Source organism: Phyllostomus hastatus, unplaced genomic scaffold (genome assembly GCF_019186645.2).
Source record: "Phyllostomus hastatus isolate PE091 unplaced genomic scaffold, TTU_PhHast_1.1 phas_contig_38, whole genome shotgun sequence".
NCBI classification, from domain to species: domain Eukaryota; kingdom Metazoa; phylum Chordata; class Mammalia; order Chiroptera; family Phyllostomidae; genus Phyllostomus; species Phyllostomus hastatus.
Window position 1 is genome coordinate 21097111 of NW_025333869.1, and position 27052 is coordinate 21124162.

General features: G+C 40.6%; 1 protein-coding gene across 2 annotated transcripts in view; it reads right to left on the bottom strand.

The window, feature by feature from the left end:
* Window positions 1-27052, bottom strand: part of LRMDA (leucine rich melanocyte differentiation associated) — a 1077770-nt gene that overhangs the window by 408115 nt on the left and 642603 nt on the right. The gene's annotated exons all lie outside the window — the stretch shown is intronic.

Sequence of the window (27052 nt, forward strand, 5' to 3'; positions counted from 1 at the left end):
AGTGAAACTCTGAGAGTCTCAATGATTTCAGCCATAACAAGAGGGAGATAAAAGCTACCTCATAAACAATAGCCAATGTTTATAGTATACATTCTCAGTGACAGGGCATAGTATGCTACATATTATGTTTCTTTTGGTTCTACTATAATACCGTATAAAGAACAACAAGGAAAGTGCCTTTCCCACTTCTAGCCTTTGTGTCTCACTGAATGGCTTTCATAGAGTAGGAACTTAATGTTTAGTGCCTGTTGAATTAATCACAGGGACAGAACAATTGTCATATCAAACTAATGAGAACAATTAGGAAGGTTTTAATCTAGGAAAAAAGTCAAAGACTGAGGAAGGATCCCATCAGAGATGGGATTAGTAGAATCATGCAAGAGCAAATAAAAACACTTGTTCCTTTTATCCTAGTGGGAAAGAGGAAGAAAATCTTGAAAACTGGATAAACAAGTATATTTTAAGATAAAAGAAGAATTTTTTCATTGAACTTGTAAACACTGTCCCCAGAGGAGGTATAGGCTGAAGTGACCAATATATCCCCCCACCCCCAAAAAATTGAATAAACTCACCAGCACCAAGACCCATAAAGAACTGATTGGCCATATACAAAATAAATAATTATGGAATAGGTTGGGTGCCTACCAGACTTACCTTTTGAAGGCCTGTGCTCCCTTCTTGCCTTCATAGTTCATTCAGAAACTATGGGTCAGTTCCTAATTTACATTCCATTCCCCTTGGGGCCTTCCTGCTTATAGACAACCAATTAAATCCCTGCCCTTAAAGTCTCAAGATACACTGTAATCTCCCCTTATCCAGAGAGAATATACTCTAAGACCACCAGTGAATGTCTGAAACCACACATAATAGCAAACCTTATATGCACACTGATTTTTCCTATACATACATATGTACCTATGATAAAGTTTAATTTGTAAATTAGACACAGTAAGAGATTAAGAACAAGCACTATGCTAAGTGAAATAAGCCAGGTGGTGAAAAACAAAAACCATATGATCTCACCTGTAAGTGGAACCTAATCAACAAAATAAGCAAGCAAAATATAACCAGAGACATTGAAATAGAAAGCAAACTGACAGTAACCAGAGGGAAGCAGGGAGGGCGATAACAGGGGAAAGAAGAGGAAGGGTCATCATGGAACATGTATAAAGGACCCATGGACAAAGCCAAAGGTGGGAAGGATTGAGAATGGGAGGTGGGGGTGTGTAGGGCAGGGAGAGTGGTGGCAGGAAAATGGAGACAACTGTACTTGAACAACAATGAAAAAACCCAATAACTAATAATAAATAGAAAAATTAGAACAATGTATACTGTAATAAAAGTTATGTGAATAGTTTTGGAACCATTATTAAGTAAAATAAGGACTACTTGAGCATAAGCACTGAGATACCGTGACAGTCAATCTGATAACCCAATGGGCTACTAAGTGACCAAGGGGTAGGTGGTGTACATAGCATGGATACACTAGAGAAAGGGATGATTTGTGCCCCAGGTAGGACAGAGTGGGATGGTGCAAAATTTCATCATGCTACTCAGAATGACATGCAATGAAAATTTTTGAATTGTTTATTTTTGAAAATTTCCATGTAGTATTTTTGGATAGCAGTTGCCCATGGATAACTGAACCCATGGACAACAAAACTGTAGATAAAGAAGGACCACTGTAATCTCTCCAAAGAGCAGACAGATTTTAATAAAACCCTCCTAGAGGGAAATAAACTCACCCTAAATCAGAGACACAAAGATTTGTAGGAGAGAGGGATATACTTTCGGGGAGGGAACCGCTCTGTACTTTGGTCATGCAGCCACATCTTCCAGAGACAGAAGATGGCTATGGAAAGAGCAGAATGAGTGCCCTCTCTGCTGCAACCTTGTCACTAGCCTCTGCTACATTCCTGCAGTGATGAATCACTCTTCTCCGTCTGGCTGTCTCTACTGCTCTCAAACCCTGGACAAATCAAAGCCTGTGCCATTGATCAGCAGCATAATGACGGCTGGTCTGTCTTTTCTCTCCTTTTGGTCTTCAGCGGAAGCCCCTCTATCTTAGGCTCGCTGGTCCTGTTTTAGGCACCTGGAGTGGGACAGCTGATGCCCCCTTCAGATATTGAACACAGTCCATTTGACATCCCTCTAAGGCCCTTCTTTTCCAGGCTAAGTGTATCTAGCTCTTTCTATAGTTGTTCTGATGACTTAGCATTGAGAATCCCCATTCATCCCCCTAAAGTGACCCTGCATGACTGATTTTTCATGGTAGATGAGGATTTTTGTCTTCCTTGGAACAGTAAACAGGATGGGCTGTGAAATGCTAATGCTATCCTATATGAAAGTCACAAAGAGAAGGAAGGCATAAAATACCACATTTTTGAACTATAAGATGCACCCCCCCCAAATTTGGGAGGAAAGGGGGTGTGTCTTATAGTCCAAATGTAGCTTACCTGGCTTGCTGTGGTGGGGGTGCAGGGCGGTGGAGTGGGGTCACAGGAGGCAGGAGCAAGGTCACCGCTGCATATTCTTCCCAAATTTGGGTGTGTGTGTGTGTCTTACAGTCCAAAAAATATGGGTAAGTGTCAGAGCCTCTAAGAAACTTTGAGGTAATCCAGTGTACACTCTACTTTTTAAAGGGTTTGAAGGTCACTGGCAAAACATGGTTAAGAGTCCCTGCCTACAATTCCTTGGCCAGAGAAAGTAGTTCTGCTCTACACTGCTTCTGTGGATGAAGATTGCTAGTACCGGTGTGTTATTCTGCTATCACATGAGCATCCCTATGTAATTCCTTCACCTGACATTGGGGTGCACTGGCATACTTCTCAACCCCCCCACCCCCCACCCCAGGCAGATCTGAGTGCCTGCCAACTCTGGGGATGATTTACAGGGCCTAAGAGATGATTTTCCAAGAAAACACTCCATTTAATTGGCCTTTGGTATATCTCCTCAGTGGTGATTTATTTGTCTAGGACAAGCCAAAGAACATCTCTCCCCACCTCTACAAAGCCTCTGGTCCCTGGCCCTCCAAGTTCAGCAAGTTTCTGGCCAGAGAATGTTCTTTCTCTCTGCCCACTCAGCATTTTTTTCTGTGGTTTGCAATCTCATTTGCTAAATATACTAAGATGCCCTGTACACAGTGGTCTACAGTTCCAAAGTGTGCCTGACTTCCTTTGGCTAGGAGTATCAGTCATAAGTCACTCTGCTGGCAGCTGCCATCCATTTATATCCATGACCCATCAGGAATGAAAGTTCAAGTTCTTCCACAGCAATGCCTTTTTCATTCTGGACACTTGTATGAGAGTAGTACCCTCCCTTCCACCCATGGCCCCCCAAACACAAGTACCTAACAGAATGGTAGGCACAGAGAAGGCTTTCAGTGAACAATTAGTAAATGAAATGCTTACAAATATTCAAGGAATAATTTTAAACTTGACACTTATTTGTGAGTGTTGAATGACAATGGCAGACTGAAGTTAAAATCACCTTGAATGCAAACCTAGATGGCAAGTACGATGAAGCACATTCTGAGTGGATGAAGCCAGGGCTTGTTGAAAAAATAAGCAGTATAAAATTTCCCAGCCTTGCAAACAGCTTCAGACTTTTGCCAGCCTACAGCTGCCTTCTACCAGTCCCACTGACATAGCCCCTGCCAAGCAGTCCCTGCGAGATTTTCTAAAAGATGAGAATTTCCCAGAGATAGAAAGAGACTCACATGCAAAGTTTTAGAGGGACACTCTGGTTAAAGTCTCCCCATTGAGCAGGCCTGATGCCTGCAATGCAGTGCTCTGAACTCAGCAGTACTGGGCTTTCCTAAGAGACTGGAGTTGGGGTGGAGAATCGAGGGCTAGAGGAAAATCAGAATATGTGTTAATTGGTCCCTAGTACAGAAGTTTGGTTTGAAACATTGTAAAAGGCAGTTTTTAAATGTGAGGAAACTAAATAATGGGAGAAAGCAGTATAAAGCATGAGAAGGTGGTGGAAGGGGTAGAAGGAGCTAGTTATTGACCCTTGTGGGTGGGAAGAGCTGCTGAGGGCAGATGCTTGTGTTGCCTCAAACATTCTCCTGACTGCAAACAGTCCATCTTCTGGTAATATTCTTCATGGGGAGGGGGGCATGGTGGGTTGGGGGGAAAGAGCCAGAATCACTAGGAAATATGGAGGATGTTTGGGTTCCATGGAAATGGATGCCTTGAACTAACTCTTCCATGCAAATTGAAGGGATTTCCCCTGCAGAACTATCCTCCCTTGTCCAGAAAGTATATCAACAAGATAGTGGGCAACTGGATAGACAGTGGTCACAGAACAGGGGTTGGGGGTAAAGCTAAGAGAAAGGAAAATTTCACCACCTCTGTGGGGTAGGGACCATGGGACAGGCCAGCCCCAGCAAGAGCATTCTTCAAGAGTGTATGTGTGGGGTGAGCTGACTTGATCTGGACTAGCAAAAGAAGCTTTCTCCTCCCAGCTGCTCCAGGGAACTGTGGAAAATATAGTGCAAGATTGCATTACCAATTTCTGTTGGCCTAACACAATGAAAACCCATATCTAATTTGCTGTCCACTATCCCCCCAGGTCCCCTTCAGCATTTACTGCTTTCCAAATATCTTCCTCCCATTGAATATCTGTGTTTCGAATTATTTGTCCCCAGATGTATTAGGATGTATTTACTGCAGCTGAATCTCATCTAGTGATTTCCTGTCCATATGCCTGACAGCTCTAGGTCCCTTTATGCTACGTCTCTGTCATTGATGGGCTTTGTAATGCCTCTCCATTTAGGGCAATATAAAATTTAATTAACATATTCTTTACAAATTTCCTAAGTTATTAACAAAAATGCAGAACATAATGACACAACCACCCCTGTGGCCTTTGTCTGTCTCCAATGCCACAAGGAAGTGGTCCATCAGCACACCAAAGAGCTTATGCCAAGCCCTTTAATCATGAAATAGGCAAAAGAATCCTTGGTTCAATATAATGAAAATTACATTGAACCAGGGCCTAAATGAAGCAGATTTCAGTACCAGCTCTGCTAACAGTTATAAGCTAAGAAACCTTGAGTAAGCCACCTCTATATTCACTTAATAATGAATATGTTCACTATGAGTCTTCATAAAAGATTTAAGATATTAATAATTCTGATAACAATGCTAATAATAGCTCATTTTAATTAAGCTACTACTATGTGCCAGATACATTACTTATACTATTTCTAACCTTCACCATATTCCTATGAAGTTAAGTTTTATAACTTGCATTATGCAGATGAGAAAATTGAACTGAAAGAGTTTAAAGGACTTGCCAAAAGGCACAATGGTTAAAAACTCTGCCTTGAACTGGTATCTTTATGATTTGGAAATAAAATACAACATAATATTCTGGTAGAACCCTCTGGATGCTAAGAAAGAGTTGGTATTGAAGTCATGGGCTGCTCCTCAGCTAAGCTTCTCTTTTCCCTAGCTGTTGTCCATATGGTCTCCCTCAGCCTGTAAACATTGCTTGAGGGTCTGCAGTGTGCCAGGACCTTTGCTGGACAAAAAAGCTTCAGCCATGATTGATTCAAGGTTCTCAGAGCTTCACCCCTGAACCTCATCTTTCTCACAGTATCCAGGTAAAGGACTGTTACTGGAAAGTATTCTGTGGTCAAACCAATCTGGGAGATATCAAGTTAAGCAAGGTTCTTCCCCTGAGACCCTCTAGCTTTTGGTATTATCCCAATGTATGTTAGATCACTCCCAAAGGGGGCAGAGAATGTAGTATTTCTTTCCACTTTATTTAGTTGTAGGAACCTTTTAAAAAGTGCAGCATCTCAAAACACCAGTCCTCCTAGGAACAGACTTGGGGAAATGCTGTAGTAACAGACTGAAAGGGCACTGGTGTCTTCCAAGGTCTCAGCCTTCAGCAAGCTCTTGCCTACCTCTGAATTCCTGTACCATGGGCTGTCTAGAGGGACCCTTGGGCCCATGGAATATATTGTCCAGTGTTATTAGATAACTTTTCATATTTATGGACTCAATTGAAAGATCACAGAAATAAGAGAAGATATTTGATTCATCCTTCCTAACCCTAAGACTTCTCTTTATTCATGCCTTTTTAAAATCCCACTTCATATCCCATTTTAATTTCCTTTTCCACCATATACACCCTCATTCTAGTGTTAAAATTAGTCCCTGTAAATCATGGTTTTGTTTCCATTTAGTTTTAAAATATTTAAATATTTAAATAGTACTGTGCATATTTTTTTTTCTCTTTTTAAATTAAACCCTATTTTTTTAAATTGTGTTTTAAAATGTAGATTTTATTGGTGAGGCCAGTAGATCAGGAAATGATAGCTATTGAGAAGACAGGTTGTTACTCACAGTTCCCAAGAGGAAGGGGCATACCACACCACACAGGGGTACATACGTGGGGAAGTATCAGGATTGGTCAGAAGGGAGAGGGAGCGAGGGGAAAGTATGAGAAGGGAGCTTTATTGTGGTTTTGTGGGAAGGAATGGTGGAGGTGAGGTAAGCAGGCTTAGGGTTAGCTAGTTGGAGTGATTTCAGCAGGCTCTGGGCAATAGGGGCTGCCCTGCATTGTCTGGTACCTGGGTTTGAGATGGCTAGGTCAGAGGCATACTGCTTCCTGAAGTGTAAGAGCCAGGTAGAGGAGGTGGTTCAGACTATAGACTCTGGATTGGTTAGTTTTCATATGAAAGGTATTTTCCCAGATGAGTGAGTCACTTGTGATCTCTAAGACCTGTTTGTCCCTGGGAGGGGGAACATTTTCCTAGTCAGCTAGGCTCCAGATGCCAGAGTATCAAGAATACAGGAAATAACACAATGTAGTTTATTAAATTTAGCCAAGCTACCATGCCTCCACTGAATCCTTGCTCCTGACTGTTGCACCGTTCTCCAAGGCAGACACATCTACCACAATCTCCCAGAGTTGCCTTCAACTCAAAGTTGCCTTCCACTCTCCACTACCACAACTAATACTGTAATGAGAATCCTCATAAACACCTTCTTATGGTCCTATGTAAAAATTTCATTGGGATATATATTTTATAATGGAGTTGCTGGGTCAAAGGGCATGAGTATGTTAATTCAACTCAGTTGGGCCAACCTGTACTCCAGAACTGTATTCATACCAAAGGGCATGACAGTTCCTAAAACCCCAAATCCCATGAGCATTTTACCTTTATCTGGCTCTTTAGTTGCTCTAGTCTAATAGAGCAACTAAATAGGTGCAAACTTGCAACTTATTCTTATATTAACTTGCATTTCTCTGATTTCTAACAACTGATTTATTTGGCTTTGTTCCAGTAAATACTCAATACATGTTTGCTAAACCGATTCTAGATGAGCAATAAATAACTAATGGGAAATGCTAGATCGATATTCCTTGGGTTATAGGAACAGAGGCTATCTAGCTCTGGCTCAGCATGCCAGAGATCCATAAGCAAAGGTACTTACTATTGCAAAAACAAATACATCTTTGTTTTTTGGATTTTATGAATGAGACCAGAGTCTGATGTAACCATCCAGGAGGCAAATCTCATTTTGACAGCTCGCCCCAAAGTGACAGACAGGGAAGCCCAGGCTGAAGAAGTTATACAATGCAAGTCTCTGCTAAGTCAAGTTAGTAGCTGGAGGCTGAGAACTAAGATTTAGAAGTACAAATAGTTATCTCTATGCTAGTGGGTTCTATGGTATGACATCACTAAAATATTTAAACAAGAAGAGATGTAGTTTGTTAAATGTAAGGTAATCAAAGCAGAAATAGAGTAAGAGACAGTATTTAATATCTTTGTTATATAATATGCATATAATACACATATAGGCATATATAATGCATCTGTAGTAAATACATGTAAATATATAAATGTGGCCATCCAGTAAGCATTTATGTTTGTAGATACATGCTTCATATAGCAGTATGTTTCTATAGATAATTTTTTTCCCTACAAATAAACTAAAAATCTAATATCTAAGTTGTATCCAGTTCAGTCCCTACTCTCAGATCCACTTATATAGATGGATTTGTTTGGTTGGTTCCATCTTAGGCAATCAGCAGGATTAAAAAAATAAAAACATAACATCAATAAAAATTTATATGTATACACAATATATACCATTATATAAACAATCCATGGCTATACCTGATTTTATGTAAACAAATGCCCAATAGGCAATCTGATAATGATTCTTTTATTTTAAAAAATGGACAGTGTTAGGCATAAACACCACTAACTGGAGGCCAGTACAAAGTCTGAGTCTGATACTAGGAAACATAAAGGTGTCACTGGGGCCATGTCAGATATTTCTCTTTCAACTTTACTTTCTCCTCTGCCCACAATAAGAAAGCCTTTAGTGCAACTGCTAAAAGTAAACTAGCTGCTACAGCTGTTTCCCACTAAGGGTTCCTGGAGGAGTCATGGCATGAAGACACAGCCCATCTTGAGAGGAGTGATCACTAACTTACTCACTTAAAGCATAAGCAAATTCTGACTCTCCACAGGTCTTTGAAAGAGGCATTTACTTCTGAGTGCCCAGCTAGTCTACTCTCTGACTTATGTAGATGGGATAAATGGCACTCTCATCTACACATTGGCCTGAATTAGCTAGTAAATCACAATGCAGTAGCTAATAACAGCCATAAAGCTTTTTGAGTTTTACTAGGTGTTTATAATGGGCAGCTCACTATGATTTATATGAAAAACATGAGTCAGTTCCTTAGACAGATCTGATATGTAGACAGTGGCCTTGTGGTATGACCTCCAGCAAGCTTCTAAATAAATTGCACAATTTCCCTCTGGCCCAAGGCAGGCCACTGTCTCACACACATATTTTCAGATTGTGACTTGGTAGGAGAACTGAGAGCTGGTGCATGTCTGGTCTTCCCTGATGATTTGCCACAAGGAAGAAGGTAGCTCCAATTCCAATGTAGTTCAATGTAGTGAAAGACGATACATGCCAGGGATAGTTCAGGACCATCCCTATGTTTGGCGTTCATGAATATAACAGAAGACCTATGAGATACATTCCCTACCCTCCCAGTGAAAAAAGTAAGATGGATACATACAAATATTAGAAAATATAATACGGTTTGTAAGGGAGTAGTTAAAGAGATGCTCTGGGGTGTAGGAATTACTGAGGGCCCAATTTCATGAGGGGGTTTCATAGAGGACAGGCACTGTGTTGGACAATTAAGGATGGGAAGAACTTATGATAGGGAGAAGGTGGGAAAGATATTCCCTAAAGGAGAATAAGTGAGGGAAGATACCGAGTCAGCAATAATAATAGTATATCTATTTTGATAGAAAGAAAGGAGAAGGAAGAAAAAGAAAACACTGGAGACACAGGCTGACTTATATGAACTGAAAAATAAACCGAAGATCAGTGGGAAATGAGGTCAGAAATCACAATGCACAACTCAGAGCTGGCAATAAATAGCCACAGGTGCCCCAGACAGAAGGCCCTGTGTGATGAGGGTCCTGAAGTTCCCTTCAGGTAGGAACCCATCCAAGTAAAAGAGATCAGCAGGATGAAGTCAGAGCTCCTTGTCGCTCCTGCTGTTATAAAAAACTGACATAACGTGACTTACTTTAGCATTTTTTTAAAAAAAGAAAACCCACCACCATCATTACCAGATGATCCTAGATTTGAATCATAACCTGTTCTCTGTGCATTCTGAGGTTCTGGGAGAAAATAATTGTATTGTCTTGGTTTAATTTCTTACTTTCTTCTCATAGTCTGCAAGTCTTTTCCTTTGGTTTATATATTTTAATGTTAAGACTTTCTTTTTCTAATGGAATGTCATTCTTCTGGTGTCCATCTAATTGAAGCCACAAACATTTTTGCAAACTTCTCCAACTTAATGAGGACTTCACCATTGAAAGCCATTTAGGACTCCTCACACAGGATCCCTGTATATCCAAGGAGACCCACTCCCATGGGCCTGGGTTCTGTTCTTTCCCTGTGGAGTTCATACAGGCAACACAGAGAGAGGGAAGAGAGGTACTCTATGTATTCATTCAGAAGTGCACATAACTATAAGCCTTTCAATGATTCTTCCTTCCAGAGCCAAATCTAAAGTAAAAAGTTAATCTAAAAATCCCTTTGAAAAATTCTACCCATCTGACTCTAATAGTTAGAACATGATTAACAAAAAGGGAATAAGAGTATATAGGTCAAGTTACTTAAAATGTTTGATCTGTAGCATTCATCTACTTCAGCGATTTTCAACCGGTGTGCTACAAGAATTTTTAAAACATGTAATAACCTGACTCTTTAGTCAAGGGCACTGACCTATTTTCCCTTAGATTGTCAAATAAAAAATGACAACAGCCAACACAACAATAACCATCTGGTGTGAATGAATCAAAATTATACTTATTTTTTGTTAGAGCAGCAAAAAATATATTTTTGCTGCTCTGCAGAATTTTAGTAATTTGTTTATGCGTGCCAAGAGATAGAAATGTTGAAAATCACTGATCTACTTTATTGGGCACCCAGAAGAGGAAAAATCTGTAGGCACCTAAGGAGTATAAAAGAGTAGTAAGTGTAGTAAGTAGTAAGTGTAGTAAGAGCAGTGTAGTAAGACTAAAAAAATTTATATATATGTGTACACACACACACACACACACACACATATATATATATATTCAAGTCCATCTTTCCTATTAAGTGCCCCCTGTGGAGGTTGAGATTCTTTCCATTGTTTATGTATCCCAAAGCCTTCCAAGGAACTTGATATACTTAGTAAATATAACATGGGTGGACAGGTGGATGGATGGATGGACAGATGGGTTGGTGGGTGGATGGATGGATGGATGGACAGATGGGTGGGTGGGTGGATGGATGGATGGATGAATGGATGAATAGGAGAAAGAACTGAAAAAAATAAGCTTGGAGATAAGTGGGTAGAAACTTTGGAAAATGAATGAAAAAGAAGGCCTTCCACAAAGGATGCCCCTAAGACCCAATTTTGGCTGTCTGATAAAACAAGAACAAAGGGAGATAACTCTGTTCATTAATTCTCTTACATCCTTGAAGAATGACCTCAATTGCTTAGTGCTGGTTTTCATCATTCCAGTGAAAGAACAGCCCCAGGGAGATTACCCAGCACTGGGTACTCCTGGTGCCCCCTACCCCCTATTAGAGTGGGAGGGCAAGGTGAGAGTACAATTTCTGCACACCTGGGACAAGTATACCACAGAGTATGTCCTGAGAAAAAGTAACACAAATCTGGGGCTTGGGATATTTAATTTTCACACCTGGCCTGAAAATGCTTCCAATCTTGAGGCTCCATCCATGTCTCCCCATCTAAATCTCTGGATAAGGATGTCATCCTGCTTGGCAAAACTAAAAGGTACCCTACTTTCCTAAAAAGCAGAGGATCTTCAGCAGCTTTCTTTTGCCCTCATCATTCTAAATTCTCTATTTTATAAGACTCAAGAAGAATTCCTCCTAATTTTGAAACTCAAGTGATAAGATCATAAATAAACAGCGACTTCCTAGTAAAGACTGCAAAACCATGACCTTGGGAGCTCGACTTCCTTCCTTCTAGCACGATCATGTCCCGACTGAGAAGAGATCTGTCTCAGTGCATTTTTAAAATATGAATACTTTTTCTTCCCAGTGGTCACGGATAGCATAAATTGCCATTAGTCATGACAAAGACAGATAACCTGCTGTACAGCAGAGAGATAGCAGAAAAGCTGACTATGCTGTCATTTTTCTATAACTTGAAGATCTCCAGCTGCCTGTAGTGCCTCTCAAAATTTCACCCTGCTAGAAAACTTATTTTGAATAAAAGTAAAGTGAAATATAATTTTTCTCTTAAAATAGTGTCCAGTCACCGTGACTTCCAAGTATGAGGATAGCAGCCTGGTCCTGAAGCTCAGGCATGACAGTAACATGCTTGAAGCATGAAGCAGGACATAACACATTGATTTCCACCCAACTCTTCTCTGGCCTTGGTCCTTCTTCCTCAGCCTCTGGTTTGGGGTGGGAACTTCTGGCTTTGGGGTCCCTTTCTGCAGTTTACAAAAGAAAACAATAGTGGTTTGAAGATGTGAGCTGCTACAAGCTAGACACACAGGAGCAAATATGATCCCTAGGCCATGTCCCTGCCTCCCAGTAGTGTAGAGAAAGTCTAGGAGGTGTGTAGTACAAGGAATAGTAAGCTGTGGTCCTAAACTAGGTCAAGCCAACATGGTCCCCATCAGGCAGATTAGGGACTATTTGGAAGCAAACCACACAATCTGCTTCTCTTTCTGCTCCTGGGTGTAGACACATTTTTGAAAAAAATGGTAGACCTTCCTGGGAGGTGTGGACTGTCCTGAGTTCCATGGTGGCCCCCTTTGGAAGAAATGCCCTTGCTGTTTTGCGCCCACTGAGGGGAGTTTACAGTGTTCCCATGACTCAGGCTCTCCTTTCCTGAACCGTGTCTTCTCATCCTAAATCCAGGAGTCTTCAGAACAGCTGAGTTATATATTATACAACAGCAAAGCACTGAACCAAAAAGAGATCTGAGTTTCGATCTCTTTTTTATTTTTCTTTGGAATACTCAATGATTTCCACAACCTCTCTGTTTTAGCAACTCATCCTCGTAAAACAAAATACCACATTTTCCGCATTTTTCTTATCAGTACTGTGAGTTTAAAAAGAGATTGTGTGTGTGAAAATGCTTTCAAAGTTAATATCACTTCATGTTCACCTTCAGCACTTTGAAATGAGAATAATTAAAAAGAAGATTAAAAACAGGAAAAAAGGGGGGTAAAAGAAAGAAAGGGGAAAAGAGAGGGAGAGACAAATACCATGTCCAAGGTCAAAGAGCAATCCAGGTAGGCTGCAGAAAAGTGAGGGGAAAAATGTACTGCCCCCTCTTAGGGTACCAGGCATCTCAGAGACGACGGCCCCCTAGAACCTCCCTCACAGATTCCCTGGGGTATCCTAGCCCCTCCCTCTACACAGGCTAATAACTGGGTGGGGGAAGTAGGGTGCATATGATAATGACCCCTTTTTTATTTAAAAAGGCCATTTTTCTTCCTAATAAATGCTTTTTTTTTGTCAGCTCAAATATTCCCCTTTGATAGAAACCTGAAAATAATTAGCTTTAATAGCTCTGCTGTGAATAATGCCACACAAGAAGGAGGTAGATGTTAATAGAAACCTTTCACTCCAACACTAAGTCACCCTCTAGGCCTCCCTCCCCAGAAGAGAAATGTAACAAGAAAAAGATTATAGGTTTAGCACTACTCGGGAAGAAATGTATATTTGAAATAAATGCATGAAATCCTAAAAACAGCACGCACTGAAAACTTCATATTTAGTTTGATTTGCTTTCCAAATCACACAGACTGCACAGTTGCATACAATCTTTAAACAAGTACAACCCCTGAGAAGTGTGGATAGATTTAAGAGAAATAAAAGCAAGATCAGCCAGCTTGTAATCTTCTTTTCTCTTTTTTCCTTCCCAAAGCTGCATTAAATTGCCTATTGAGAACAATAACATATTTGTGCTTTTATAGGTGGAATGATTGGTATTATGCAAAGATTTGGCTAACAGTCTAAAGACACATTCACACTGATCAGGGCTGCATGCTGTTAATAATTTTCGGGATGCTCTAGGGAACCTGTAATTCCCTAGGACTACAACTTAGCAGGTCAATGCATGCTTTGTGGGAGCTCCTGCAGGTTCTAAGCCTTTCTCCCAGAACCATACCAACCAATGAGACTTTGGGAAGCCCATTCCCAAAGAGAGCCCTGCAGATGTTAAGTGTCCCTTTTGACCTACATTCTTCCTCCAGTCTGGATGCAATCACTCACCCAAGATGAACTGCCAACTTGAAAATGGTACTAGGGATTCTTATACAGAGTCTAAAACTGCCCATGTGCCCACACTCTGTGATCCAATAAACTCCTTGGAAAAAATGATCCTAAAAGAAATTTAAAGGAAACACACACACACAGACACACAGAGGAGTGTTTTATACATGCAGTTAAAATCTAAAATCAGTGGGAAAATGGTTTCATAACTGATGGCATTTATATCAGTTTGATGAAGAACTGTAAAGTCCGTAAAAATAATAAATTTGAGGCCTACAAAGTAGCACCATAAAAAATATGAGGTAAAAAAGTAAAGCATTTAACACATAAAATATCTATAGAAAAGAATAAGGTTTGGAAAAGAACAGAGAAAATGAAAAGGCATAAAGTTAGCACATAGGGAATACAGTTAAAAGATTTTCTTTGTTAATTTCCCTTAACGAGATCATAACATTGCTTTAATACTATACAAAAATAAAATAAAACAGAATGAAATGGTCCCTGGGCCTTTTGATCTTTGATTACCACACATATGTCTGAACCCTGAGACCCAGAGGCCAAGTTCTGATGTAACTTAAAATTGCCCTTTTAGGAAATTCAGGAATTCCTTCTTAAGGAAGTTTGTGGAGGATGGTAATATTTGGTTGCATGGACAAACACAATCAGACCATTGTCAGGCTGGCTGTTTCATCTGAGATAGAGCAAAACAAATTGCACATACACATTTAGCAACATGAAGATTGGGAAGCCCTACTTCAAAACTACTCCACAGAGAGATCTGTTTAAACATTTGCACACCTGTATGCACACAGTAGCAGCAGCAGCACTGAAAGTCCTTCAGTTGTGATGCAGTACCCCTTACAGGAAAAACTCACATTGTCTATGACTGGGTAACCCAAAAGGCAGGGAAAGGCTGCACTGCAGACCTCATGTCCATCTGCAGGGACAGCTGAATGATGGGGACCACCAGCACAGCCCCTGCTCTCCCTGAACCAAATATGCCCCTCTTTCATTTCTGACATGCTCATGCCTTCCAGAGGTGAGTAAAGCAAGGAGCTTCCTCTTCATTCTCCAGGAAGCTCACACCCACTTTCTGGCTACAGGCTTACCTTTTCTTCATGCCACTCTAGAGTTATAATAGAACATCACTGATAGAAGGGGCCTACCAATTGTGTCTAAATTAATTTGTTATTGAAGGTTTCTTTTAAAGCAGTCACTTCTCTTTACTGACCATCTACTATGTGCCAGACACTGTGTCAGATGCCCAGCAAGTATTTGTTTTTTATTGTCACAACAAATCGACATGGCAGAGATTATTGCCCCATGACACAGACTGAAAAAATTACAGAAATGGAGTGACTTGCCCAAGGTCATACTCCTTTAAGTCATAGAAAAGGATTAGACCCTAAATCTCTGGACTTCTTGTCCAGGACTCTCAAAAACACTATTCTGCCGGTCCAACACACTCAGTGGGGCTTAGCGTAAACTGCTCTTACACAGGGGTTGTAATTAGTAGCCTGGTCCCTGTTGCTTGCAGGATAAACAACATCTGATAAACCCACAATGCTGTAAGTATTTATTACATGGCAACCCAGCTGCCAACTGTCTAACCATTTTAATAAAAAGCTATTTTCTAAGGTTTATGTTTTATTGCGTGTATAACTCCCTTATTGGTTAGCATTTTGGAGTTGTGGAAAAGGTTATGAATTTAGAAACTGGCTGCATTCATATCATATTTAAAACTTAATGCTATTTTATTAAAGACATATGGGCCTCCAAAGTACACATATTAAATGTCATGTAAGAAGAGTAGCAGTTTAAATCATGGTCAAATTCATTTTTGACGTGACTCCGGAGGCTTCCCAAGATCTGAACTATTTCTTTGTAAATCTGGCAGTTTAACCACACTCATAAATCACTTTCAAAGCATATTATTTCTTAATTTTACTGCATTAGAGAGCGTTTGGCCTACACAGTGAACTGTTTGTAGCAGTTATGTGAACAAAGTTGCACATTTAGTCATATAATGTGCAAAAGAAGAGGGGAGGGGACGCAAAGAAGGAAAGCTTTTCATTCTTTAGTCTGCTTTACTTACTCTACCCATTTTTACCTAAGCAAAAGCAATTCATAGGATTCAGATTAGGCCTCTGTTAATCTCAAAGCGCAGAAGTCACAAGCTAGTATCGAGAGTTTTCTCAATACAAGGAAGAAAAACATGATTTGTACCTTAATCTTTTCCAAAACATCCCATGACTAAAAATTAGAATGAGTGTAGAAATTACTTTTTTTAATAATGATACTGAACTAAAACAATTTTCAAAAAAAATTGCTTCATGCACTATAGCTCTTGGTTCTCTTTTAATTATCCAGAGATCCAATATCTTAACCTTGGGTTTTCAAAGCCCTTCTAACGATGAGATAATGTTCTTTGGATGTGTATAACCAGCCCCAAGATTCCACTCCCCAGTTCTCTCCATTTTACCAGGGGGCAAAAGCGGGCTGAACAGTGATAAATTCCAGGATCTAAACATCAGCCTCGATTTCCAGATTCACCAAGGGAGTTGGAGGATTAAGAGAGTTGAGTCCAAGGTCACCCAAATGAAAGGGCTTAAGGGCCTAGTTTTGCACCAGGCATCTTTTTCCCACCATGGGCCCCACGCGGACACTTCTCTGCTCCACTGCACTTCACTGGGGCTGTTGCACCGAGGTCCTCTGGCTCCCACCAGTGACTGTGGAAGCTCCTCTGACCTCTGCAGCACAGCGACTTTTCTTGCATCTCTGTTTTGCCCTGCCTGCCTCCACCATCACCACAAGAACAAAATGGCCTTGTGCATTGTTTGGGGAGACGCCCAAACTCAAGGACCTCAGCTTCCCCAGAATGAACAGGAGGCTTTCTTTCTCCTCCCATATTTCTTTCTTTTATGTGTTTTACACTCATCCAGAGATGCTTAGACGCTTAGTAAAAGCCTTAGAAACATTTTATTGAAGTATAAAATTCAGTTAAACTACCAGGAGTATAAGGGCAATACCTCCTTGAACTGAATTATATCCCTCCAATATTTGTATATTAAAGCCCTAACCTCCTCCTAATATTCCCTCTCATATTCATTCTCTCTCTCTCTCTCTCCTCCCCCCGCTGCCATGTGAGGACACAGCAAGAAGGTGGCCATCTGCAAGCTGGGAAAGAAAGCTCTCACTAGAACCGACCATCTGACCATGCTGGTACCATGATCTGGAATTCCAGTCTCCAGAACTACGAGAAAATAAATTTCTTTTATTTAAGCCACCCAGTCTATGGTCTTTTGTTATATCAGCCCCAGACATCTAATATACCCCCATTTCAAGTCAAAATTACTTTCCCCATGTTCACCCACACAAACCAATGATACAACAATGCCACAAAAACAGAGATGTTTTTAAATTACACAGCTAAGGGTACTAGCTGGCCCTAATTCTACACACTACAAACAGTGTTAGCTCTATATACATACTATCTCATTTAATCCTCACAACAAATGTGAAAGGAGGCATTATATTCCCTGTATTAACAATGAGGAAATGAAGGCAAAAGACAGAAGGTCAGCTTTTACTACAAACCTAAATGAAACCTGAAACTTGGAGTGGAACTGACCCCTAATTGAAGCAGCAGATCTGACAACAGTTTATGAACAAAGTAAGAATCATAGGTTTTCCGTGGAATATCACAGCCACAATAAATTCAGACTTTAAACCTTCCCCAAAGAACAGTTGGAGGCAACTCCTTGAATCATGTCAAAAACAAAAGTGAAGGTTGGGTGGTGGGGAGAAATGAATAAAAATGGGCCAAATAAAACACGGGAGAGAGGTCCCTAAGCCAGATAGCTCTGTAACAATGCAAAATGCCAACAAAAACGACAAAAAGTGACTCATTTCTAAATTTCATTTATGAGTTAAAGGTGTCATGAAGTAGAAGCCCCACTTAAAACTCTCCACTTCAAAAAAGAAAAAGAAATATAGGATTTGGCACAGATAACACCCCTTTTTTGTTACAAAATCTTTTATTACAAAATCATTACCATGTAACCCTCTAACATAACAATATCACATGAAAGCAAACTAATATGACATTTTAGATGAAATGTTCAAATTAAAACTATAAATTAGTACACCCATAGTATTTCCCTACCAACCACATTCAAGTATGCATTACTTCTGCATATACACACACACACACACACACACACACACACACAAACACAAACACACACATGTATGTGTAGTCTTTGGAGCCTACCGAGGAGCATTAGCTAGCTATTGAAAAGAAACAATGAGTTCTAATTCAGGTAATACAGCTCGAAATCTACAGCCATATTTTAAAATTCACATAAAAATAAAATTATCCTAAAGTGTCCTTGGTGTAAAGGGCGAGTATGTGTAAAATAGCATGGAACTTAGATAAATTAACATCAAAGGAAGCCCCAATTACAAAGCATCTGTGTATTATTGATGGTGCCCTGTCTGTTAACCTAAGATACTCTACTGTAAGAAGCAGAAAAGCAAATAAAAGAGCTAATTGTACCACTACCCTTTAGAGACCCCAACGGCAGACCTGCTCTATCATGCTTGTGAAACACTACTTTGCCTAGTCAGAGAGACAATGATAAAGCATTTGGTGTGGGAGCAGGTACATAGTGACCACAGGTAGACAAAACAAGGGATAGCAAAAACATACCTCCTAGAATGTTGTAACCAGCTCTCTTTCACCAAATCCAATAGACACCTGGGAGCTCCGATATTCCTGGAGTTCTTGGCAGGGAGAAATAAGCTTGCTGGAGAAACAGGCAGGAGCAGTGGGAATGTATCATAACTCTCTGCTTGTGGTATTTCATTAAGGAAGCCCTTGCAAACTAGGACACCTGCTATTAGTTGCCAGCAGTTTGGAAATAACCAGAACTCTAGAGCAGAAACTGGGGCCATGCCATCTTCATTTTCTCCTTCTCCATTAGCCACAGAATTGCAAAGAATATTAACATGTAATCAAAGTGAGCTTCAGAACAAGTTTCCTGAATTTTTCCTTAGTGGGTCATCCATCCTACAGGTTTCCTCTTCCAGGATGCCTATCATCCCAATAGTTCAGTTCCTACCACTGGGTATGTCTATGGACTGAGAAGGGACTTTCTAAGCTAGGTGGAGCTTTATGAAGCCACAAAGTTCAGAAGGATAGAGAGAGCAAGGCCCTAGTCTAACTGAGAGGTGGGAACATTGGTGCTTTCAGGATTTTCCCTTCTCTCAGACCTCAGTTGCTGGAATTTTTTGTGTTCCCAGACAAGTTATTCCAGTTTTTCCAATCCATTCCTCATCACTGGCCTGGAATCACCAGCCGTAAAGCAAAGAATTAGTGGAAGCTGGGGACAAGTGGAATAAACCATGTTGAGGATAAGGTGTTATTCAAGTTCACTAATATATCTGCTTACAGCAGCTCCCTGCACAGCCCTGAAGCTGAACATGGAATTTAGGATTATGTTAGTTGTAAAATTGGATAACTTTAAATCAGCACCCTAACTTTATTCTGTGAGAACTCACTTTCTTAAAGAAGCATCTTTACTTTCTTCTCCTCTTCTCTTTCCTTTCAAGCTTAATTTTTTAAAAATAGTAATCACAAACATGAATTGCAAAAGTAAAATGCCAAAAACTTCTAAAGTAGATCAAGAAAAGCTCAAGTTGGCAATATACAGATTATAGATATAATTGGCTATTCAGGCTCCATCTCAGCCATTACCAGAAATCACATGAATGAGGACTTTTCATGGCCCACTTAAGACTTAAATTCCCTCCTTAAAACTAAGGCATCTGATACCATAGGGAAAAGGACATTTCAGTTAAGAACATATCAAGGGACTTTTTAGAATATCATGTATTCATCACCAGGTGAGTTGCTATTGGGTCTCTGACAGCCATTGGCTTTCTCCTTATCTGAGTCTGAGAGGCTCGATACCACACAGACTCCTCCCAGCAGTCTCAGAAAGAGGCTCTCAGCCCCTGATCTTTGACCTCTGTGGCTACCTGAGCACCAACACTGGCCTGGGTGTACTGAATGCCGAATAGCCTCGGGCCAGCAGTTGCCTCTGCACAGATTTCCCAAATACATGCTGTGCTATGCTCCCTCTCCAGACACCCAGGGACCTAACACAAACCTGCCCAACTTTCCTCTCACTTTAAACCCTGCCAAGTTCCCTCCTCATCCTCACATAAAATCATAAACTTGGCCTAACAGACAGAACCCTTCTCAGTCTGGCTTCTGCAATTCTCTGCCTAGCCCATGCATTTCACCAAAGTGAGTTTTGAGGGAGTGGTCACAAGGACAAGATCAACATTGAAAATGACAAAGTTACCTTTGGCACACTTCCATGATTTGGTCTTCCTGCTTTTTTACTCCTGCCTACCATCACATCCTTATGCCTACTTAACGCAATGTAAGGGATAAGGGGACACATCATGAGCTTTCAGGCCTAGATAGCCTGAAAGAGCCACATTGCTCTGTAGTTTTAGGTGATGTGTGGAAGTTCTCTGATCATCCATTTCCTCATTTGTACATTCAAGTTCAAGGAGAAATTTAGAGATGACATTTTTAAGTTGCTTGTACAGTATCTAGTACACAGTGGACATTTAATACATGCTAGTTGTTTCTACTCACATGTCAGAAAAGTTTCACTGCATGTAATAATGCACCTAAGGCTGGCCTTGTGATCCTAATTAGTTAAGCATGCAGGAAGCCTACAGAAGTTGGTGTTGTGACTTAAATAAAACCCAAATTGTGTCCTAGTTAGGAGATCTGGATCAAGTGGCCAGGGAAGGACCAGAGAGAAGAATGTGTGGATGGATGGCCTATGTCTTAGTCAGGTATCTGTAATAACACTATTCCTCAAAAATCGTGGTGGATTATAAGCAATTATTTCTTGTGCAGAAATCTGTGGTTGCCCTGGGTAGTTCTACTTCAGCTTTAGACTTCAGGTCAGGTTCAGGTCTGGTCAGTGTGATTCTCATGTTGTTTTCATAGCAAGTGGCAGACATGCAAGAGAGTGAGTGAAAACACATGGCACCGCATAAGGCCTTGGCCCAGAACTGGCATGTTATCACTTCCACTTGAATCCCATTGGCCAAAGCGTCATGGCCAAGGTCAAAGTCAATGGGATGGGGAAATGTATTCTTCCCCATGGCAAGGGCAGAAAGAAAGTAACAATTTTAAACAAATAACAAAATCTACCACACTTCTCCCAATTTTTTACACTCTAGATTATCTAGGAAGTACCTAGGAAGACTTATCTAATTCCCCCCAAATTACCACTTCCTTCCATGATCCTCTAGGCATGTGCCTATCCAAATGGCTTTGGGCAAAAGTGAGCATGCTATAGGAAAAATGTGGAGCTGGGCCATTGGGATATAGTAAAAGCCAATGATTGCAACAGAGATACCACAATACCTCACTAGGCATTGGGCTTAATAAAGAGTGAGACCCACTATGTGCTTAACACCTGGTCAGGCCCCAGGGACTTCTGGGAGTGGCTCTGAGAGGCTGCTGCCACCAGCAACTGCCACTGTTTCACTTCCTTCCCCCTGCTGTGGATTTCAATTCTCTGTCCATAGGGCTTTGCCAGGGCACTGGAGACACAACTTTTTATGTAACAGTCTATCTCTGTTTTGGAGGGATGCTATCCAAGTGCAAAGCAATGAAAAGCTACCCAAATTGCCTCCAAAGAGCAATACTTAAAGCATTTACTTGAGACATGGGATAACATGGTGCTACAAATGGAGAAATACAAAACCCTTAAGGGATTCTCCCTCAAATCAATGTGGCAAACTGTGAAATTAGTAGGAACAATGAAAACCAAACAAACTGCAAATTTTTGGCTCCTGGAGTTGTTTCTAAACCTATAAGTTGTTTCTATACTGCCTAAGCATCTTCCAAAAACAAAACTAATTAAAAAATGTTTTCCCCTAAAAATTTACTATAAAGTAACTGAAAATAGAAGTCTCTAGACAAAAACAAAACCATTTATGTGAAAACAGAAGTACAAAATACTAACATATTCAGGTAGTTAGAAATATCCAGAAAATTGAATGTCTTTTTTATTTTTTTAATCCTGATGTGAGCATTTATTGGTTTGAGAAAAAGAAAGAGACAGACACACAGACACACAGACAGACACTGATGTGAGAGAAACATTGATTGGTTGCCTCCCATATGTGCTTGACCAGGGATCAAAGCTTCAACCTAGGTAAGTGCCCTGAGCAGGAATGGAACCTATAATTTTTTGGTATATGGGATAACGCTCCGAACAAATGAGCCACCTGGCCAGCGCTCAAGTGACATTTTTAGTTTTCTTTGAAATGTTTGGCACAGCAGAGAACTTTCAATGTACATTGGTTTATTGTCTAATTAGCCATATGTACATGTGGTTTATAATATTTATTTACAGACATACCCTGGCTTTATGTGAAATATATAGTCTTGAAAATATTAAGTATAGAATGACTGTTAGTAGTTGCAATCAATCTACATGTATTTTCTGATAAACTTTTACATGTTTGCAATAGGCTAGAGAAAGCTAACAGAAGATAGGAGAGACATATAGACTATACTTTATTTAGCACAAGGGAACATTTAGGGAAAAATTACACTAGGCATGAAAAACAGCTAAGTGAACCAAGCAAACCACTAGGCTGTTCTCCTTTATGGTAAGACCAAAAAAATTAAAAAATAACAGCTAAGAGAAAGAAAAATCTCATTTTAACTGTACACACACTTATGGAGTGCCCCAACATGTTTTCTACAAAAGCTACTTTTCATTCCTAAAAGCCCTCATTTGAGCAGGTAGATTCTGAGAGAAGGACTCAGGGAACAAGGTGAGCAGTGATAGGGAGCATGCGACCCAAACTGTACCCTCACTTCCCCCAGCAATGAGCCCGACGAGGAAGCCAGGGCCCAGGGATAGCAGCAGCCTCAGCTTTGCCATCATAAGAAATGCCAGATAAATCCTTTTGAAAAACAAATACCTCAGAATCTCTCTTTTCTGCCAACACACAGATTCAAATTATTATAATTCCTTAAGGCAAAAGTCCCTTTTTGCTTTTCCAGAGGACCATATTTAGGCAATAAAAAAAATGGACCACTTTTTGTGATGGATCTTCCAGTCTGTTCTATTCATGGTTTATCTTTTTAATACACATTTTAAAGATTTTATGTATGTATTTTTGGAGAAAGAAGAAGGGAAGGGAAAAGAGAGGGACAGAAACATCAATCTGAGAAAGAAATACTGAAATGAGAGAGAAACATTGATCCATTTCCTCTTGCACATGCCCCTGGCCAGGGTCCAAACCCACAACGCAGTCACATGCCCTGACCAGGAATCAAACTGGCAACCCTTCACCCTGTGGGTGACGCTCAACCAATTGAGCCACCATGGTCAGGTCCATGGTTTATTCTTTTGAGGAGTATTGGCTGAACCTCTGCCATTGACCAGGCACTGGAGATGTAAGAGTAGAAAAGCAGAGTTCCTGTACTCATGGAGCTGACAGCCCAGCAGGTGAATACTGCCTTCCTGTTGCTTCCAAAACCTGGACATAGATGGTAAAAACTAAAGTTACCCAGGGAAGTTAGGGTCCAAGTGTCAAGACCAGGACTGTGTAGTGTAGTGATCTTTGGACCAAAGTAACTTTCAACTTTTACTTTAAGGAGAATAGAAAAGATTTATGGAAGGTACAGGAATTCAGAAGTTTACTCCTTTAACATATCACATTTCCCTCTTTCTCTTCCTATCACTTACAAACAAACGCATACACTATATACCCCTCTCCTCCCACTACCCAAAGATACACACACAAATAAGTAAACTAACAAATACATGAGCTACACATGATAGGAAACCCAGGCATGTCTGCATAAAGACTTGCTGACCTATTTTTAAGGACATATTGGCACTCACGAACACACCTATTTCCATATCTAACCTCTAAGAGAATGATCATCATTACAAACAAAAATACACATGTTGAAACGCTTTCTAATATAGGCTGTGATTCTCAGTCTAGCTGCCCCAGTAGTTACTCTCCCCATTGCTTCTATTAAATACTTAGTAGCCAACTTCATATATGTGCCTGTAAACAAGAGGGCTCAGCTTTAAATAATTATGTCAAAGAAATGACAACTGTGCTCTTTGCCAGAACAGGGATGAATAATTACAAAGCCAGGACATAATTAAACAATTCTGGCTGTCGGATTCTTGAACTGTCTCTCTGATGTGCAGGGCTGGCATGTCTGCCACACATGCCCTCCTGGACAGTCCTCTGCACGGCTTTGATCTATGCTCCCTGATGTGGAGAGGGGGGTCATGGTCTGGTCATTACAGAAGTCTTTCTTTGGGGGAGGGTCCTCTGCCTTCTCTGCATCCATCTTGGTACTCTCTGCATGGACAATGGTACAATTTAATGGCCAATATTTGACAAAGATATATATTTTCTTCATAATTCTGGGAAATGAGCAAAGCCTAGCTGTTGTAAGTCCATTAACATTGCACAAATACATACACATACATGAGTCTAGAAGAGTCCATTGTAGCCATAGGTATCACTCACTCCCTAATGAATGACAACATCTTTCTGTAGGACAATCAGACCTCAGACAGAAGGCACCTGTTAAACAACAAAAGCCAAAAGAGAGCAATGAAAGAGAACTGTGTCATCAGGAGACAAAGTGAGAGAGAACTTGAGCTCAAGTACCAGGGTTGCCAGGTACCAAATCAAACCTCTGGGAGATAGGGTTTTATTAGATGCTGGAGGATTTTGTATTTGCATCAGCCAAGAACACCCACACTGCCCGTTCCCTACCTCCAAGGCAAGGGCTGTGATTGGAGAGGCATTTTCCATTCTCCCAAATACTTTATGTCAGGAATAAAATGAAAACAGCTTCCCAAATCACAGCCCCCTTGATCATCCATCAGCGCATTCTGCTGAATAAGCACAACAGGCCGCTGCTGCCTTGGAAAGGACAGAAGCCAACTTGAGATTCTGATGCTGTTATGAAAAATAGGTCTTCACCGAGTGTGCTCAGCACAGCATTGGCAATTCACAGGGAGGAAATTGCACTCCACTTAGGAACCGATCCAGGCGTACACAAACCTCCCAGAACATATATATGTATATATACACAGAGATGGAAAGCATATATACACACCTGCATAGGAACAAACATATGTCTGTATATACTGTGAGCAGGCAAGAACCGGCCTTTTTTAACCTCAATTTATTAATTCAGCAAAGATCTCATTTAGCCTCTCTCTATCTGCAAGAAAAGTACAAGTGAGTATCTCTGAAAACAGATGAAAGAGGATTTCCTGCCATTCTTGAGAGGCACACAGTTTGATATGAGACCAGGAACACAGAGGAATCCTCTGGTGCACTTGAAGGATCATGGCAAAAAAAGACTACTTTACTGGAAGCCCAGACTCCTAGGTTTGGGTCCCAGTCCATCTCATGGGACTCTGGGGCTTAAGAAAATACAAGCCACTCCCAGTTCCTTCACTCTTTAAATGAGGTCTCATACCAGGTGATTACTGAAGTTCGTTCCAGTTTGGAAGTCATGGGACTCCACAAAAACACAACAACCAAAGGTCCCCATACTTTGTCGGAGTACTTCTGTTTCTCCTCAAATAATTAATAGATATTTTTAAAGCTTAATACAGTTAGTAAAGATGTTAGAGTCAACCACACAAACATGAGATACTTCCTTCATTGATCAGAAACTAATTTAGAGCTTTGAAGAGTGTTTCTGCTTAAATTTCTAATGACTCATACAACCAGCTATTACTGGGCTTGAAAGAGCCATTCCCATTTGCTTTCAAAGACAGGGGACGATTTCAGACCCCATCACCTCCTTCCTCTGCCACCACCTCTGCTCCAACAAAACAGTCCTGCTTCTCCTGTTGTCTTCATTTAGACCTTCCTACGAAATTTTGTTCAAACAGAGAGATGCATGGGGAAAAGGTTTAGCTCACTGGCTCTGCGGTCAGACATGCAGGTAAAGTTCCAGTGCTTACAAGCCTGGTGACTCCGGCAGCCCAATTAACGTCACTAGGCCTGAGTTACTTCATCTTTGGAATAAGCCAATGCTCCTTGTTTCTACATTACAGGGTCATGTGAGGGCTCACAAATCTGTATATAAGGAAACTTAGAACAGTGGTAGGCACATATAAAGCACCCCACTCCCATATAGGATTTGGTACCCCCTCAGACTTTCAGGGGCAGCACAGAGCTGTCCATGTCAAAGACAATGACCGCAGAAGAAATACTGGTATGGTCTATAAAGTGCCCATATACATGAAGGTCACAAATGTAAGATAGACAGGAACCCAAAGTATTATAAACAGCTCATTTGTTGTGCTTTGTTTGGTCTGGTGATGCAGCTGTCTCTGGAATCTTTTAAGAAAAAAAAAATAAAGGAGGACAAGAAATAAATTATTTCATTTGGACAAAATTACAAAAGCTGAAATAACTGAAGGCAGTCATGACAATACTTTCAATTTGCCTCAATAAGGAAAACTGTTAACACTTTAATAGCTACTAAATGAAATCACTCAATTAATTTCCCACATGCTGAAACAGGTAACCATACATTTATCTGCCAGAATTATGCCCTCCATATTGCATATTTCCCCAACTGCCAGCAATTGTATTCAGCATAATGGGAAATAAGTTGCACCTCGTGGATTCAGGTAAAGAAGGTAGCCTGAGGTCTACTGCCCACTGAGCAACTTGATGGAAGAGATTTCCTTTTTCTGTTGTGGTTCTGTTTGTTTGATTTTTCTCTTTCCCTCTTAATCATTTCTAATGCATGTACAGAACACTGTAAGTCAATAGGTGAGGAAAACCTAGACCTCCAGGATTTCTGGACTGGTGTTTTCAACACACAAGCTAGGATCCCACAGGAAATGACCATGTTGCTCCACAGAGCCCCAGGCAGTGATGGGTCTCCAAAGAGGTCGTCGAGGGTCACCAAGTGCACTCCCCAGCCTTGGGCTTCACTGAAGGACTCGAATTCCTGCTAATAAGATAGTTGTTCATGTCCTTAAAAATCTCCCTTGTGTCTGAAAATCAAGTCTCCCCTGCCTCATCAATGCTGTCATTAAGATGATACCATGGTCACTTCCACAGCCTTAGTGTGGACTCACCTGGACAGTCAGTAAACATCATTCCCATGAACTCGA